Source organism: Colossoma macropomum, unplaced genomic scaffold (genome assembly GCF_904425465.1).
Source record: "Colossoma macropomum unplaced genomic scaffold, Colossoma_macropomum, whole genome shotgun sequence".
In the NCBI taxonomy this organism is placed as follows: Eukaryota; Metazoa; Chordata; class Actinopteri; order Characiformes; family Serrasalmidae; genus Colossoma; species Colossoma macropomum.
Window position 1 is genome coordinate 315,313 of NW_023494990.1, and position 17,408 is coordinate 332,720.

Here is a 17,408-nt window from a genome sequence, read left to right on the forward strand (position 1 = left end):
TGGGGCCGTGGTAAGTAAGTAAGTAAATAAATAAATAAATAAATTTAATGACACTGCGTTCCCTCACAAGTGTTTTGCATTCGCTTGCAAAAGCTGTGCTTTGCTTAAACTCAGAGACGAAGCAGCTCATTGAATGTTACGTTGATCTTGGATTGAAATATAAAGACATAGTGTCGCTTCTCAAAATCAAACATAATTATGCTGTTAGTGACTCAAACTGAAACTGAGACCGAGGCCTCGTACAGTAAAAGCTACATTTACAGAGAACAACTGCTGAATAAACTCAGCACAGACTGGGAAACAGCTTTTAACGTTAGCTAGGCTAAAAACAAAGCTCTAATGTAGGCAATGTCGTTGCTGTCTGACGAGCATATATTATTTAAAACATTTGCGAGGGAACGCAATGTCATTAACTTATTTTTTTTTTAACCACGGCTCCTTAGGGGCTCCGTAAAAACCTGAGCTTCACGCACACCAGCGAAAGATTTAAGCTAAGCAGATCACGTTTTTCTGAGGAAAAATGTGCCTACAAACTGTAATACAACGTGCGTTAGCATTACCTGGATTAATGCAGTTATTTTACCTGCGCGCATTAGACTAGACCGCGTTCCTCCTTCCTGTTTGTTCTCGCAGACTTTTGTAAGAAATAACATGTAAATGAAATTATCGACGTAAATCGGTCAAATAACTGCACAAATAATTCTATTATAATCTAAGAACGCTCAGTTTAGTCTAGGCCTAATGATTTGTTAAGTTAATGATCCAGATGCTGTGTTCACGGCTGTATCTTATCATTCTTACCTTTTTCTTTGTTCTTCTGCTTCAGAGCAGCTCGCGCTCCTGTGTGGACTAAATTACACTGTATCTTTACGGACTCGATCATATTACAGCCTCTTTAGCATTATATTAGTGCTGTATCTGAGCGTTCCTGACCGAATAAATGTTAACGATAAACGCTGCAGGAAAACTGAGCAGCTCCTCTTAACCAGCTCAGTTTCACTTTTGTTTGAGTCAGGTGCGTCACGTGACTCTGGAGCTTTTCTCCAGTCTGTCTGTGCTGACACCAAACCACATCTCACCAGCACAAACAGAAGAGCCAGCAGAGCAGAGACGTCATATTGAGCACTTGTAAAATTACGTAATAAACTTTATGCTCACTTAAACCATTTACAGTTTACTGCATTATTCTGTAATGATTTACAAGTGAAATAAATCATTTTCGGAAATCGGATGAATCTTTTTGAATCACCCTGCATATACAGCTTATGGCAACATATGCTGCCATTGAGACAATGCCTTTTTCACGTACTACAACAGCATGGCTCTGTATGAAGAGTCTGGGTGCTAAACTGATCTACCTGCAGTCCAGATCTGTCACCCACTGAAAACATTTGCCACACTATGAAAAGAAAAAAATATGACAAAGGAGATCCCGAACTGGTGAGCAGCTGAGAACATTTAACTTTCAAAACTACAGCAGTGTCTCCTCAGTTCCTAAATGCTTACAGAGTGTTGTTAAAAGAAGAGGTGATGTAACACAGTGGTAAACGTGCCCCACATTTATTTAGTTTAATGATCATCTGTATCTTTTATACTTTCACTACTTTTAAAATAATGGGCTAATAATATACCAACTACAAAAATAAATAAATAAATAAATAGATTCATGGATGCTTCACAATTGGTTGGCTGTATATGGAAACATACAAGAAACCAAAACATAAAATCAAACAGCACAAAAATCTGCAGCACAATGATAGCAGCATACTAACCACAATGTTGGACATATCACTGCTGTAAGTACATTTTTTTTTCCAAAACCAAACAAAAGTAAGGTTACGCGTGCTAATAATCTGATCCTGGGAATAGTTTTGATTAGAGTAAATCCCTCGTGTACTGTAATTACCATTAAAATAGCTTTTATATGTTAAAGGTCTGTGTGGTTACACAGGGACTGTCACTCATCCCTCCGGCTCAGACATACAAACTCCATTTTCCAGAACTCCCTGGGAGATCATGTGACTGTGGCTCCATCATTATCCACCAATCAGTGCTTATCCTCACTTAAATATTGATCTGTTTCACCTGTTCTCTGTTCATGTGACCATACTGTGGGGATAATGAATATATTACCATTATAATCAATAAGAAATCCATAATCATATACTAAAAGTTCAGTGACAAAAGTGTATTAATCCTCTCACTAAGGAAAGGCCATGCTGTGTGTAAGATTTTCTCATGAGAAAGTCCTGAAGTTTAGAAGCATCTAGAAGCTAGTGTGCTTTGTTGCAAGAACAAGCTGGCCTGTGAGAGGGGAGGTAAAGCTGATAGGAAACTAAACAGTATCAGTGTTGGAACCAGTTTAAAAAGATACAATTTAATTAAAAACCTTGAGAAGAGGGCAGCTTAGGATAGCTGAGCATGCAAGTTTTTAAAAAATCAAGGACACGTGTGGAAATAAGAGTGTCCAACTGAAGTGTAAGGATGGGAAACAATGGAAACCAAAGTGAAATGAGAAAAGGTGAGAGGGAGGGGGCGATTGCTTCATCGCCCCAAACAGGGTATAAAAAATGATGTTTCTGTATTGTACTTTGCATTTGGCTGTCCGGGAGCCATCTTGCCATCTGAAGCTCAATAAATGAAGAGTGGGCCTTTTCCTTCCTTCACAAAGAACTCAACGGCTGAAGTCTTTTATTCAACTTTCTTTTATTTTTGACTGAATTTTATTTTATTTTGCGTTTATGATGAGAAGAAGCAACTAGATTTATTAAAAAACTAAAACATAGTTATAGAACAGATTAGTATAATTTATCCATATGTTGGGGCTCTGAGCGAGCGTGAATCGCACTTAGTCCCGACAATACCTAATTAGGATATAAGCCCGGGCTTTAGACTAAATCAGTGCATGGTATTGCTTCTGTCTTTAAAGCTACTGGTTGGTCAATCTTGTAGTCATTGCCTTACTGTGTATTGGACTTTGCTTCTGGATTTTTTACTTTTTTCTTGCCCCTATTGTACCCTGTTTGCTGGTTCCTGTTCCTGTTATGTTTTTCCTTTTTTATATTTAGATCTTCCTGGATTTTACCTCTGCTTGTTTTGTGACCATGATTTCGGATTGCGTTTATACAAGTAAAGTCTCTAATTTTAACCGCACACGTCAGACCAGTTCTGTCTCGTTACAGAATACCTCGCCTCCAACGCAGACGGTAAATCCAGAGGCTTTACAGAAGGATATTGTAACTCAAGGCCATCAGTTGGGACAACATCAGCAGGTACTAACAGGAGTTACGCTAACTAGTTGCCAATGTTAAGGGCCTAACTTTGCAACTACACAGTTTGGATTTGACTACTGAAATGGAAAACTCTGGAAAACCCCATTGAGTTTCCTAGTGCAACCTCTTAGGGTAAGCCTGACAAGTTTGATGGGAATCTGGATAAATGTTGTGTTTTTTTCTAGTCAAAAGATCAGAATCTTATGAGCAATTCTTAAAGGATTTTCACATAGTATTTCATCATCCACATGAGTGCAAGGTTAATGGTGAACGCTTGATTAAACTACACCAAGGAAATCACTCAGTTTTGGACTACACATTAGAATTCCGCACACTGACATGGATCTTAATTCTCACGTACTTACTGGGCTAGTTAGTAGAGATGATGACTTAACTCTGGATCAGCTCATTCTGTTAGCAATCCATTTGAACCAACTCACCCATGACCACAAGACCTGAAGAGGAAGCTCTAGTCTTCTGCATCCTGCCCCCATTTCCAGAGGTGCTAGTCACATCCTGCGAGATTGTCGGGCCCGTCCGCCCAGACTTCAGGTGCCGACCCCGGTGAGTATTCCCACAAAGGGGGTGGTCTTGAAGTCTTTTTTCCTGCCTGTAACTCTGCACTGCCATTTTCAAGTTTTCTCTGTCATTCCAGCCCTGATTGACTCCAGAGCAGAAGGGAACTTCATCCATTCACAACACATTGAACAGTTGCAGAATCTCATGGAACATCTGAAGACACCATTGTGAGTGGTTGCTTTGGATGGGGAACCAGTAGGAGCTGGATCCATAACACAAAACACGTAACCTGTTAGATTAAGTACCTTTGTGCTACATACCAACCTTATATCTATTTTTGGTTCTTGACTTGTCTGAATTTTTCATTAACAACGTCTTGCGAGACGTGATTGGAAAATTTATAATCACTTATATTGATGACATTCTCATCTACTCACCTGATCTTGCTTCCCACGTCAAACATGTCTGGTTGGTTTTGAAACGTTTACTTGAGAATGATTTTTAAGTCAAGGGAGAGAAATGCAAATTTCATTTACACACAGTAGCTTTTTTTGGGTTATGTCATCAGCACCAATAGTGTTGTAATGGATGACCACAAAGATGACCTGGTAGTGAACTTGCCCAAGCCTGCTTTGGTTAAAGAATCAGAATCAGCCACTTTGTCCAGAGTTTTTAAGAGAGTGAGAAATAGACCCAACTCTAGAAAATATTCTTCCTCCCCATGCCAATGTTTCTTCCATTTGTTAGGAGATTGATGAAGGGATAGAAAGGCCATTGCAAATCTCACTATCCTAAAGCAATGTCCCACAGGAAAAATTTACATCCCCAAACTGTTTAGGGATAAACTGGCAAACTCATGCCCTTGCTCATGCCCACTAGACCTTGGTCTCACATAGCTTTCGACTTCATCACTGATTTGCCAGATTCTCAAGGCTTCACTACCATACTGACCATCATTGATAGATTTTCCTGTAGTGTATGTTTCATTCCTTTCACTTCCATACCTACTGCATTTCAAACAGCAAAAACAATAATCAATCACATTTTTTGATACTTCGTGATTCCAGAAGATGTACTATCTGACTGATGTCCTAAGTTTACTTCTCAGGTTTGGTCACCTTTCTTTGAACACATTGGTGTTTCATGTAGTTTAATTTCTAGTTATCACTCACAGCCTAATGGTCAATGTGAGCGCATGAGCTAGGAATTAGGAACATTTTTTGAGAATCTTTTATCATAACAACACTAATGACTGGTGTTGGTTTCTTGTGTGGGCAGAAATGGCTCAGAACTCGTATCTACTATGGGGATTACCCCTTATCAGTGTGTGTTGGGATTCAACCTCCTGTGGCTCCCTGGACAGGGATTTTTTCTGATGTTCCCACTGTGGATGAGTGGATGCGTTGCAGCGAGAGGATTTGGGAAGAAACTCATCAGTGGATTGAGAATGTCGATCTCGAGAACTGTTAGATGTAACAAGAGTCAAGTAGACCACTATCTGGAGACCAGGTTTGGCTGGCGACTAGGGATTTCAGGTTTGCAGAGCAATGTAGGAAATTACAACCTAAATATATTGGTCTGTTTAAGATTTTAAGAAGAATTAATGAAGTTACTTATAAACTTGACCTGCCTTTGCAGTTTCGTGTTTCCCATTCATGCCATGTGTCCCTTGTGTCGCTGTTTTGCCCCCTTTGTACCCTGTTTGCTGTTTCCTGTTATGTTTTTTTTTCCTTTTTTGTATTTGGATCTTCTTGGATTTGACCTCTGCCTGTTGTGTGAGCATGATTTTGGATTCCGTTCAAACAAGTAAAGCTTCATTCTCTGATTTTAACTGCATGCGTCTGACCAGTTCTGTCTCATTAAGGGGACTTTGCATCACTGCTGTCAGGACAGAGCTTTGTATTCATAATTCATAACTAATGGATAATGTAAATGATCCAAAATTACTTGGAAAAATATTTTCACACTGACTTCCATCATAAGTTAAGAATAGTTTTTCCTTCGTCTGAAAAGTAACTATTGTGGAGATTCTGTTCGACAGTGACATGTCAAAATTGTCAAATGACATTTTAAAGTTTGCAAATTGTAGTTCTGGTAATGTCTCCTAACGTTCCCTTCCTACAGTGATTTTGTCTTTGATAACCTTGCAGCAGATTATCTAAGAAATTGCTTAACACATTCAACTCAACCAGACTTCATTCAGCATTATGGAAAATATTGCATTGTTTACTTTGTCATCTTTAAGGCGAACTTTTTCAAAATCTCGGCATTAAGTGTTTGAGATGTAAACATAGTCATTCAGAGTGGTTTTGTTTGAAATGGTTCATTGTAGAGACTCAGATTTCTTTACTGTGTTGGTGATAGGAACCAGGAGTTGCCATGACTACAACACAAATGTGTTGCTGTGTGATTTCATTTACTATCCAAAATCTTCTCAAAACTATCATGAAACAATGTCTCAGACATCAGGCAGTGTATTCGTAACCATTTTCTGTGAGGGAGCTTTTAGAGGTGGCTGCCTGGTTCCCATCACCACCACTGCGAATAATTCTAACTCAGTGCATTATTTTGGTCCACTGCAGCAGTGCAGAAATTGAGCCTGACACTTCAGCATTTTAATGAATAATTCAATAAAATCATTAGTAATATAATCAGTAATATAAATAATAGCAATAGAAAAATAATACAGTGATTACAATATTTGTGCATGTAATAGCATTAGCACTACAATGGTAATTAAAATGAATTAATAATCTTTAATTTAGACCAATTTTCAGTACAGATAATAAGGAATTTGAAAATTAGTGACAATTTTAATCACATTTTTTCAGAACATATTGTTTATGTCAAACAATCACTGAAACATCTAATTACTGGACTTCCTCTAAAATGTAAATATTACAGACAATGAAAAACTGTCAGTGTCAAGAAAAATCCATCAGTGTGAAAGATATAACAGGTGTGCTATTTAAATGACTGTTTTTGTCAATGAATGAGTCACAGAGTCTGAACTCTGGCCCTGATAAATGCTCATATTGCCTTCTTTTTATTGCCTCTTTGTTTTGCCACATATTTATTGCATTTATTGCAGTAAAATGGTGGTGAAATTTCCCTACATTTACCCATCAATGGACAAACTAGTAATGCTGTACAAGCATTAAAGTTAGTCAGACACAAACTGAAATTTACAAAAATTCACCAACATTCTGGGTACTGTGCAGTTTTATAGAGAAGGCTACCACCAAAGCAAAACAATTTTGTCTAGTCAGTAGCCTCACATGAAAATGGAACATACTGTGATTATTAGGTCAGTGTGTTCTAGATTCTAAAAAGGGTACATTATAATATACTGTTTATTTTAATATTTTGCATTTTATGTGGAGCAGCAGCAGGATTCATGCATTAGGCCTGCGTTGTATCGGACACAATTTTCATTACAAATATCATGAAATACAACAGCAATTGAAATCTTTACCAAAACTTCCATCTTCAGATGTGCTTCCAGGTACTACTCAGTTTCTCACCTCAGCTAAACAAACTGATCAGCATTCCAGAGCTGAAACATTATGGGAAAATGAATGAATCTGCCTGGGGAGGTGGAACATTAATGAATCATTGGTGAAAGTACTGCACTTTCTAAACTGCCTCTTTCCTTTCAGCCTAGTGTTAATGTAACATGGAATGTGTCATCTTTCACAGGTTTTAGAGTGAAAAGTCTACTAAGTCTTCAATTCTAATTCACAGATTTACGTTTAGATTTACACTTTTATCCAGAGAGACTTACACAAGAATGAAACAAGAGTGAGTTCTGATTCCTCAAAACAAAGATACACAGTACAGAGAATATACAATACAAGTACAATGATAAGACATTTTAACAAATGCAAAATTAATGCTCTTTCCCTCATCTGTTCTGACAGGGTTAAATGAGCTTCTGATTATCAGAGTAACATCTAATGATCTTCCTATTGTTTCTATCAAAGGCTAAGGCTTGTTAGGAATTAAGATAAGATATAACTTACTCTGTATCAGGAATTGCCAGATTGTCTTATTAAGACTCTTGTCATCTGTCTGACCTGTCTGTTGTCTGTAGTCCCGCCCTCTCGTTAGTCCCAGGTTTTTCTGATCTGTGTATTTATATTACCGGTTGTGTGCTTTGTGTTTGTGTAACCCAGAATAAATGACATAGAGACAGTAATGAAGCTGAGAAATTAAATAAAATTCTTTAAAATGGTTTATTAAGTATAATTCATTATACATAACCCACAGGCACTATTGGAATAGAGTAATAAATTGAAATTATTAGAGGCTAACAAACTTATGGTTTCCTGAAAAGTAAATAAAAGAGAAGTAAATAATAGATAAAGAATGTGTGTATATATATATATATATACACATATAAAACCTAAGATGAAATATAATAACAATTCAGGAAGAAATACAACTCTTCTACTCACAGAAGTCAATAGTATTCCTGGAAAAGCCCACTGCACAAAAATCTAACCAATAAGGTTTTTGGAAAAACCCATTACGCAAAATTTCGGCCAATCACTGGCCAAGTAGGCGTGGCCCCCAGGCTTTTTCTCTGTCCAGAAATTTCTCTCTGTGCCAGAAGAAAGAGAGAGAGACACACACAAAGTTCTCAGCTTGATAATTTAGGCTTAAACTGAGAAAAACCAAGAGTGAGTGTTTCTAACTAGAGAAACTTGCCATTAAAGAACTGTTTATAGCTGAAAGCAGAGTTTTATGACTTTCAAAAACCTGCAAAGAAGAGGAAAAGTAGTCACACATAAATAGTAATGGATCTTCCAGCAGTCATTCCTGTAGAGTTGTTGTGGAAAGAGAACTTCATTTAATGTTACACCTGCAATAAAATTCAAACATACTGGATTGGATTCAGTGAGTGTGAAATATGTATTTGTGTATATATATATATATATATATATATATATATATATATATATATATATATATTTATATATTTATATACACACATATATATATATATATTGACTAAAATAGCCAAAATAAATGAGAATGAAAGAGTAGTGCTAATTAACTTAGCAATCGTGACCACGTTGTAGCTTAAGCTAAGCTAGGCTTACGCTATTGAATGCCATGTGAACAGTGACTAAGCTAGGCTAAGCCTGAGTATACTGAGTGTAAACTAGTTGCTAAGCTAATGCTTTTGAGTATTAAACTAGTGGCTAAGTTAAAGCCACATGTGTGTATTTTTTAAAGGGAAACTGGAAATATAATGTGAGTTTACTGACTCTGTTCTCATGTAAACAGGTCAGTTTTTTTGTTGGGAAAAGATTAATTTCCGAGAACATTCTTCACATCGTCCGACTGAGTGCTGCTGGTGCACCGAAGGGGACGAGACAGCAAGCCAAGCCCTGTTAAGGACCACAACAACAAAACTTGAGTCTGAGTATTCCTTTTTGCTGGACTTGTTATTTATGCTTTCACTGACTTTCGATATTTGATATTTGATATTTGAACTTTGATATTTGAGACTGAACTTGAGTGAATACATTTGAACTGGAGTGAATACATTTGAAAAAAAAAAAGAACTTCATTTACCTTTAATGCAAAGGGAGAGGATTTTGTTTCATTTGAAAGTAACTGTTTACTTATTCTTTGCTATTTGATAGTTGTTTGATATTTCTTTCCAATTTTTTTCAACTGTTAATGTCATTGACTATTGTTGGAATGTGTTTGTTGATCTACAATTTCATCTTTAAATAGGAAATAAAATCCTAAACTCTAAAAATAAATAACAAAATAGTATAAAAAAAAAAACAAATACTTACCTCAAGCCACCGAACCAAATGTAAACTGAACCTAGAACAAAAGCAATTAGTTATTAAAACAGCAAATAAAAGGTATACTTACCTGAGGACTGAGTAACCAAACCTGAAATAAACAACAAAGGTGATTAGTATAGACAAATAACACTGAGTAATACTTGGGTTTAAAGAACAAAAAAGAAAGAAAAAGAGAAAAAAGGTCCTTGCTTGTGATTTTGCACTTTGAAACAGTTGTACATTGTTTATTTTATTTGGAGAAGTTTCTGTATATCATTTTATTTCTGAAAGAAAAAGAATTATTGCTACATTGAAGAAATTCACATCATATTTTCCCAATACAGTACATAAATTGCCATATATCTGGTCTTGTGTCTTTCATGTCTGTTGCTTCATGAGCGAACCTAACTCGTTCATTAGTCATTTCAGCTTCTGTAAAGGTAACTCACAAAATATGTGCCATACACACGTGTGTACTTTCTGGTTACATTTGCTTGGTGTTTTGTGTTCTCTGGCTCTGTTTTTGTTATCTTCCATTAGTCCTTGTCATGTTCTTTAGTTTTGTTTCCTTTCTGATGTAGTATTTTGTTAGGTTCTTTTTTTGTTACTTTGTGGATTCTTTTGTCATGGCTTTCAATAAAAATAACTTGCGCCTACATCCTGCCTCTTCATCTCCCTCTACATTACAATAATTGACATCTCTGAGCTGTAGTTCTGAGCTCATGGCTTATTTGCAGCAAAATATTCATTAGCTATCTCCAAAATTTCACAAATGATCTAGTGGAATCTAGCTTTCATATGATATTTTCCTCTCATATGTATCTTATGAAATATGGAAGTTAAGAAGTAAAAAATGTAAGCTGGTGCAAAAATAGATTGGTAAAATTGAGTAATGCTAAACCTTCTGGAACATCTCACAATTAATTAAGTTAATTGACAACAGGTCAGTAACGTGACTGGGTATAAAAAGACTATACCAGAAAGGCTTTCAGAAGTAAAGATGGAGAGGGGTTCACCACTCTGTGAAAGACTGCAGAGGCAAATAGTGCAACAATTCATGAATAACATTTCTCAACGTTAAATAGCAAAGAACTAGGGGACCTCCCATCTACCATCTACGGTACATAATCTTTGGGCTCTCAGACATCACTGCATTAAAACAGATGATTCTGTAGTGGAAATCACTGCATGGGCTCAGAAACACTTCCAGAAACCACTGTCTGTGAACACAGTTCATCACTGCATCCACAAATGCAAGTTAAAACTCATATGCTGCCATCCAGACAACGTCTTTTTCAGGGAAGGCCTTGCTTATGCAACAAGACAAGGCCAAACCACATTCTGCATGAATTACAACAGCATGGCTCCATAGTAAAAGAGTCCGGGTGCTAAAATCGTTTGTCTGCAGTCCATATCTGTCAACACTGAAAACATTTGTTGCATTATGAAACAAAAAACACGATAAAGGAGACCCCGAACTGTTGATCAGCTGAAATCCTATATCAAGCAAGAATGGGAAAACATTTCACTTTCAAAACTACACCAATAAAGTCTGAATAAAAGAGTTTTTCTTAGCAGAACATGGCTTCTCCTGACTCTTCCTCTGAGCAACATCACAATATCAAATGTTGAAACTGAGAACTTTTATTGTTTTTTTAAAAAAAAAACTATTTTCTATACATTTTGAATTTGCCACTAATATGTTGGAACAGGGGCATTTTTACCACTGTGTTGCAACCATGATTGCCATCATATCTGCTATTAGCATGAGGATGCCATGGTCCTCTGAGGTTCTTGAAGCATTTTACGACATTGCACAATCAGCACTGACGGGCTCTCAGCTGACCTCAGAATAGCTGTGGTTTGGTCATAGACTTCCCGCTTTGTTTATCTCTGTATGAAATGCTACACTAATGTTACCGAGAGCAACTTCTTCAGATGTAAAGCTACAGTTAGGCAGCACACATACTAGTAATGTTTTTTTTTTATTTTATATAATTTTATTTTCATGTTATTGGAAATATATATCATAGCTATGATTAAAGGTGAGTTTACAAGGGTAATTAAGATTTTGATTGTAAAGTGCAAGCCAATTAACTCATTTTTTTATTTGGACTACTTAAAACATTGCTAACTAAATCAGCATGCATTAGTCTAGCCCCAGTAGCCCCTCAGTTTAGACTACAGGCACTGTAGTTGGCTGTATTAGCAAATAGACAAGAACTTAATGATAATTCAAAGTTGAAAGCTATAAGAATTATAAGTCAATCAGACAACGATGAGCCACCAATAAATTATTTATTAAATTACATGCTTTAAAATTCCGCGATCTAAAGCACAAAACTATTACTACCAAACGGTATTTCACGTCTGAAGGGTACAGGACTGTAAACAGACTGGGAACCACTATGTTAATGTCATCTTATGACAAACTATTTATTTATCAGCCAGACATTACTTATTAAAAGCTGAAAATGTTGGCATTCACTTCTTCTTCAGGACATCACTAGGACGATTTTTACTCTCTCATCAGAAATCTTATCTGGACTTGCTTACGGCATCATCTGAAAAACTTATATAGAGTTGCCACCTTCAGAAGATATTTATAATATTATTCATTAGATAAACAAACAAACAGACAAATAAAAACGATTGCTGCTGGACACATATTTGACATTGGTAATATACCAAATTTCCAGTTCATCATTCCTATCTCCAAGATGCCCCTTTTTATTGGGGTCCACTTTTCTCCGTTTGGTCCTTGATGCCACTATAAAGTCATGATATACAGTTAATCACTGTTCATCTTTATGATAAACACCAAGTATAGTATTATATATTGTTACAAGATAAAACTTTAGCTTACAAATGGATAAATAACAGTATACTGTATAAATCAGCGCAAGAATTTTATTTTCTAACATGATCAGCTGGTTCACTTGCTAGCTAAATTTCAACATGACAGAACATTTTGTTGTTTGGGTTCACTTCTTGAGACAGTACAAAGAAAAACATACAAATAAAAAAGATTTAGAAACTTTAGAAAGGTTCTGCTGCTGCCTGGAACTGATGACTCAATTTCAGCACCACTAAGCTGTTTTGTTGCCTGAGAGACTGAAGAAAAGGCTGATAAACTACAGTGTAAAAATAGTTTTACAGTGTGGGTTTGATACAGTGTCTAGCACTAAACAAGATTTTTGCTGAATCATGAAATTAAATGCTGCATGAGATGATTTTATCACATCATCTTCCTCTCATTCATCCCACTGCATATCACTGACCCCACAAACTCAACAACACTTGCACTGCAAACAACTATATCTATAATAGTTAATGTCTCTATTGTTCTTAGTTATTGAGCTTGGTAATATTGTAGTTATAGCCCTTTAGTTTTAACCAAGTTGCATTAGCCACAATCATCCAAGAATTGTTGCAGGCCATCATATACCATTGTGGCCCTAACTCCAGTCCTGGATCCCACCCTGCTCTGGATAGTTTTGTGTGAAGAAAAAGTGAAAGCAGTGTATTACCCAAGGTCAGATGGGCTCTGACATCACAGTTTGATGCATGTCTTAAAGAAACAGACCTTTAAAAACATCAAAAATGAATGCAGGTCTAATAGAAACACATACTTAGTATGCAGCACTGGAGCAGTGGCTTCAGTAGTGGACCCTCTAGATTATTAGATGACATACATAACTTTAGTCTGTATGTTGTTCAGAAAATAATTTTATGTTCTTACTTACTTAAATGTACCTGACTCATTTCTTATTATTTAGTACTTATTCTTACTGCAAATTAAAAAAAATAAATGACACATTAAAACCCAACACTGGTGCAATGACCTTTTATTGTGAACTTTGTTGTAATATTTCACACTACAGTATCAAGATGAGCTGGGAATAGTCTGTCACTGATGTCCAGCTTTCTCAGAGTCCTCAGAGCACAGAGGATTGAGCCCACATTTGGGGCAAGGTTGGGCCAGTGTTCTGGAGACCAGGCTGCTTAAGTCAGCGAGCACTGATGGTGACACTGAAGGGATACAGAGTGAGATCAATGCAGCCAAGGTGCTCTGCAGCTGGGCAGCGTTCAGGTGGAGGTCTGTAATGGTGGTCTGGGCCAAATCAGTCATTTTGGCCAGAAGATACAGCAGGGTCCAGGCTGGACTCGACAGAGGAGGTCAGGGATGGAGCATCACTGATGGTGTCCTGGCTGAAGCCAAAATCCAGTGAAGTCTTGGAGGTGTTAGGAGTCGCTTCCTCAATCAGGCCTGACTGAGGGGTCTGACTTTGGGAGGTGGAGGCCAAAGTCAGGGGCTTAGAACCAGAGTTCCGTTTCGCCTTGACCTGCAAACGGCGCTTCACATGGATGAGGAGCTCAGGGTGTTCTCTGCGGAAGTAGCCATTGAAGAAAACTTCTTTCTATGGTAAACATAGATTTACAGGTTACATGCTTAATATCTGTTCAGCTGCAGTTGTTGTAATCCAGGGGTCACCAGTTCTGATCCTGAAGGGCCAGAGTCCAGCACAGTTTGGTGATTTCCCACAACAAACTGGGAAATTAAACTGTACAGGTCTCCTCCCCCCAGAATGGGAACTGTTGGTCCCTATTCTTGGCCATCTTACCTTAGAAGTAGATTCCATCTGATCCATACAGGTGCTCTCTAACCTGCCGTCCATGGATCTGATCTTCTTGAAGTCATACAGGTTGAGCTGTCGCTTAAAGCTCTTCATAACTGAAGTCTCGAAGATCTTTAACTCTCCCGGTCAACTAAGAATCTCAGCCAAGAAAAGCTCTACATCAGTGACGATGCAGGTTCCCCACCGGTGCCATCCGATGGACTTGTAGGTCTCGTTCTCCACTATGTGCCATAACTTCTGTGGGAAGGTGAGTGTGGAAAAGTTCACCTCCACACCATCAGTGCGGGTCCTTTTGATCGGGAATGTCTGGGCGAGGGTCTGGTCATCACTACCTTCACTCGCTTTCCTTTTCATTGTGTTGGTCATTTAACAGCATAAATCATAAACCTATCGCTGAGAGTGATTAATCAAGAATGAACTGCTGAACTGAGATGTCAGGTTTATGAACTGTCACCCACTTGTGATGTCACTGATAATGTCATAATGGAGCTGCGTGGTGACAAATACTACATATATATACATATATATATATATATATATATATATATATATATATATATATATATATATATATATATATATATATATATATATATTTGTGTGTGAGTGAGAGATGATAACAAATGATAACAAATGCGCAATTAAATTAGGGAACAAAAGAACAGAATTCTTCAAACAAGGACGTGGAGTGCATCAAGGCTGTAACTTATCCCCAACCCTCTTCAACATATACATCAACAACCTGGCCACAACCCTGGAACAATCATCAAATGTAGGATTAGAACTAAATAAGAAAGAAATAAAATTCCTTTTATACGCAGATGATTTAGTCTTGCTAGCTCCTACAGCACAAGGCTTACAAAAACACGTAAACTTATTAGAAGACTATTGTCAAAATTGGGCATTAGACATCAACATCAATAAAACCAAAATAATGATTTTTCAAAAAAAAGCCAGATCACACAAATCAAAATTCCACTTTACGTTTGGCGAGACTTTATTACAGCACACTATGGAATATAATTACTTAGGACTAATAATCAATGCATCTGGTAACTTTAACAAGACAATGAATGCACTAGTAGAAAAAGCAAGGAAAGTATATTTTACTATTAAACGATCAATAAACACGCTCAACCCACCAATCCAAATTTGGCTAAAAATATTTAATTATATAATTAAACCCATATTCTTGTATGGCAGTGAAGTATGGGGACCAATAATTTATCAAAAAGACACATTATGGGACACGACCCCTATAGAAAAATTTCATTTAGAATTTTGTAAAGAAATCTTAAAAGTACATCGCAATGCAGCCAATCTGGCGTGCAGAGCAGAGCTGGGCGAGTTTCCTCTCTCCCTCCCCATGATAAAACGAGCTTTAAAATTCCGCCATTACCTCTCACAGGCACATCCAGAGTCATACCACCACACAGTGTACCTCAGCAACCGCACACACCCAGAAACAGACCCCCTCAGACCCCTCACAGATAAATATCACCTTCAAACCACAGCCCAGTTCACCCTCTCACCATCACATACCACAGCCCAGTACACCATCTCACCATCACACACCACAGCCCAGTTCACCCTCTCACCATCACACACCACAGCCCAGTACACCATCTCACCATCACACACCACAGCCCAGTCCACCCTCTCACCAACACAGATCAGAATGATCCACAAAACATACCAAAAACAATATATCAACAATTGGACCAATGAAATTGCCACAGTTAATAAATTAGAATGCTACAGATTACTGAAGAGAGAATACAGACTAGCAGATTATCTGATCAAAATAAAAAAACCCAAAGAAAGAAATATCTTAACAATGTACAGACTGAGTGATCACAATTTAGAAATAGAAAAAGGGCACCATAAAAAACACTGGAGGCCCAGAGAAGAACGAATATGTAATCAGTGCAGTTCAGGACAAATCGAAACTGAGCTACACTTTCTCTCCTCCTGTAACAGATATAAAGACCTCAGAGAAGATTATATCTGCTCAGTTGAAACTTATATCCCATCATTTAAAGAGAAAATGACTAAAACAGAAGATTCGTTACGGGTGTGTTTAGGAGAGACACCAGAATGTGCTGAACTATCAGCTAAATATGTTTACAGCTGCCACAAACGCAGAGAACAGAGTGACACAGCACCTTAAACTGATCCCATGTAAATGTATCATTTATTTATTTGATGTTGTGTGTGTATTTTACAATGTGTATGTTTATGTGTGTATGTACATATGAATATTTTATTATTTTAGTCTTTCTTTTATACATTATTTCCTTCTTCACCATTATCTTCATATTCTACTAGGATATTTTAATTGCTTTGGCAACAATTGTTCATTACAATTCATGCCAATAAAGTTATTTGAATTGAATTGAATTGAGAGAGAGAGAGAGAGAGAGAGAGAGAGAATTAGAATGCTCATGACATCACAGTGAAGCCATTGGCTGCTGCAAAATGAATTGTTATGAAATGAGTTGTTTATGAACGTAACATTAAGATATTCTCAGAATAGCTTATATAACAAATGCTCAGGTTTACTGTGATTTTCTTCAGAAAAGTCCAGTTTATGTTCTTTCACAAGACATTTCATGTGTAAGAATCTATGTAAAAGCTTTATGTCTGATAAATATAATATATCTGATCTATAATTTATAGGAATGGATGTAGCTATTTGAATGTATGTACATCCAAATACATCTTAGCATTCATGTAGATTACTGTGTGTATCTGAAAAGGCATGTCTGACAAATCTGCCTATCTAACAGAAATGAAAAGAGCATCCACACACATTTGGCTAAAATTAAATAAACACATTATTGACTGTGAAAACGAGTTATACATATGTGCAGCGTATACCCCCCCTATAGAATCTCCATACTATAAGGACAATTTCTTTGAGGATCTACATCATGAGATCAGACATTTTCAGGCCCAGGGCAATGTCATGCTGATCGGAGATCTAAACGGCAGAACAGGAACAGAGAGTGACGCTATTGATTCTACTGGCAATAAATACATATTCAAACAAACCCCCATTCACATAAACACCGTCACTACTCAAAGAAACAGTCCTGATCACCTCCTGAACAGAAATGGTAGAGAACTAGTGCACCTCTGTCGATCCTCAGGTCTGTATATTCTTAATG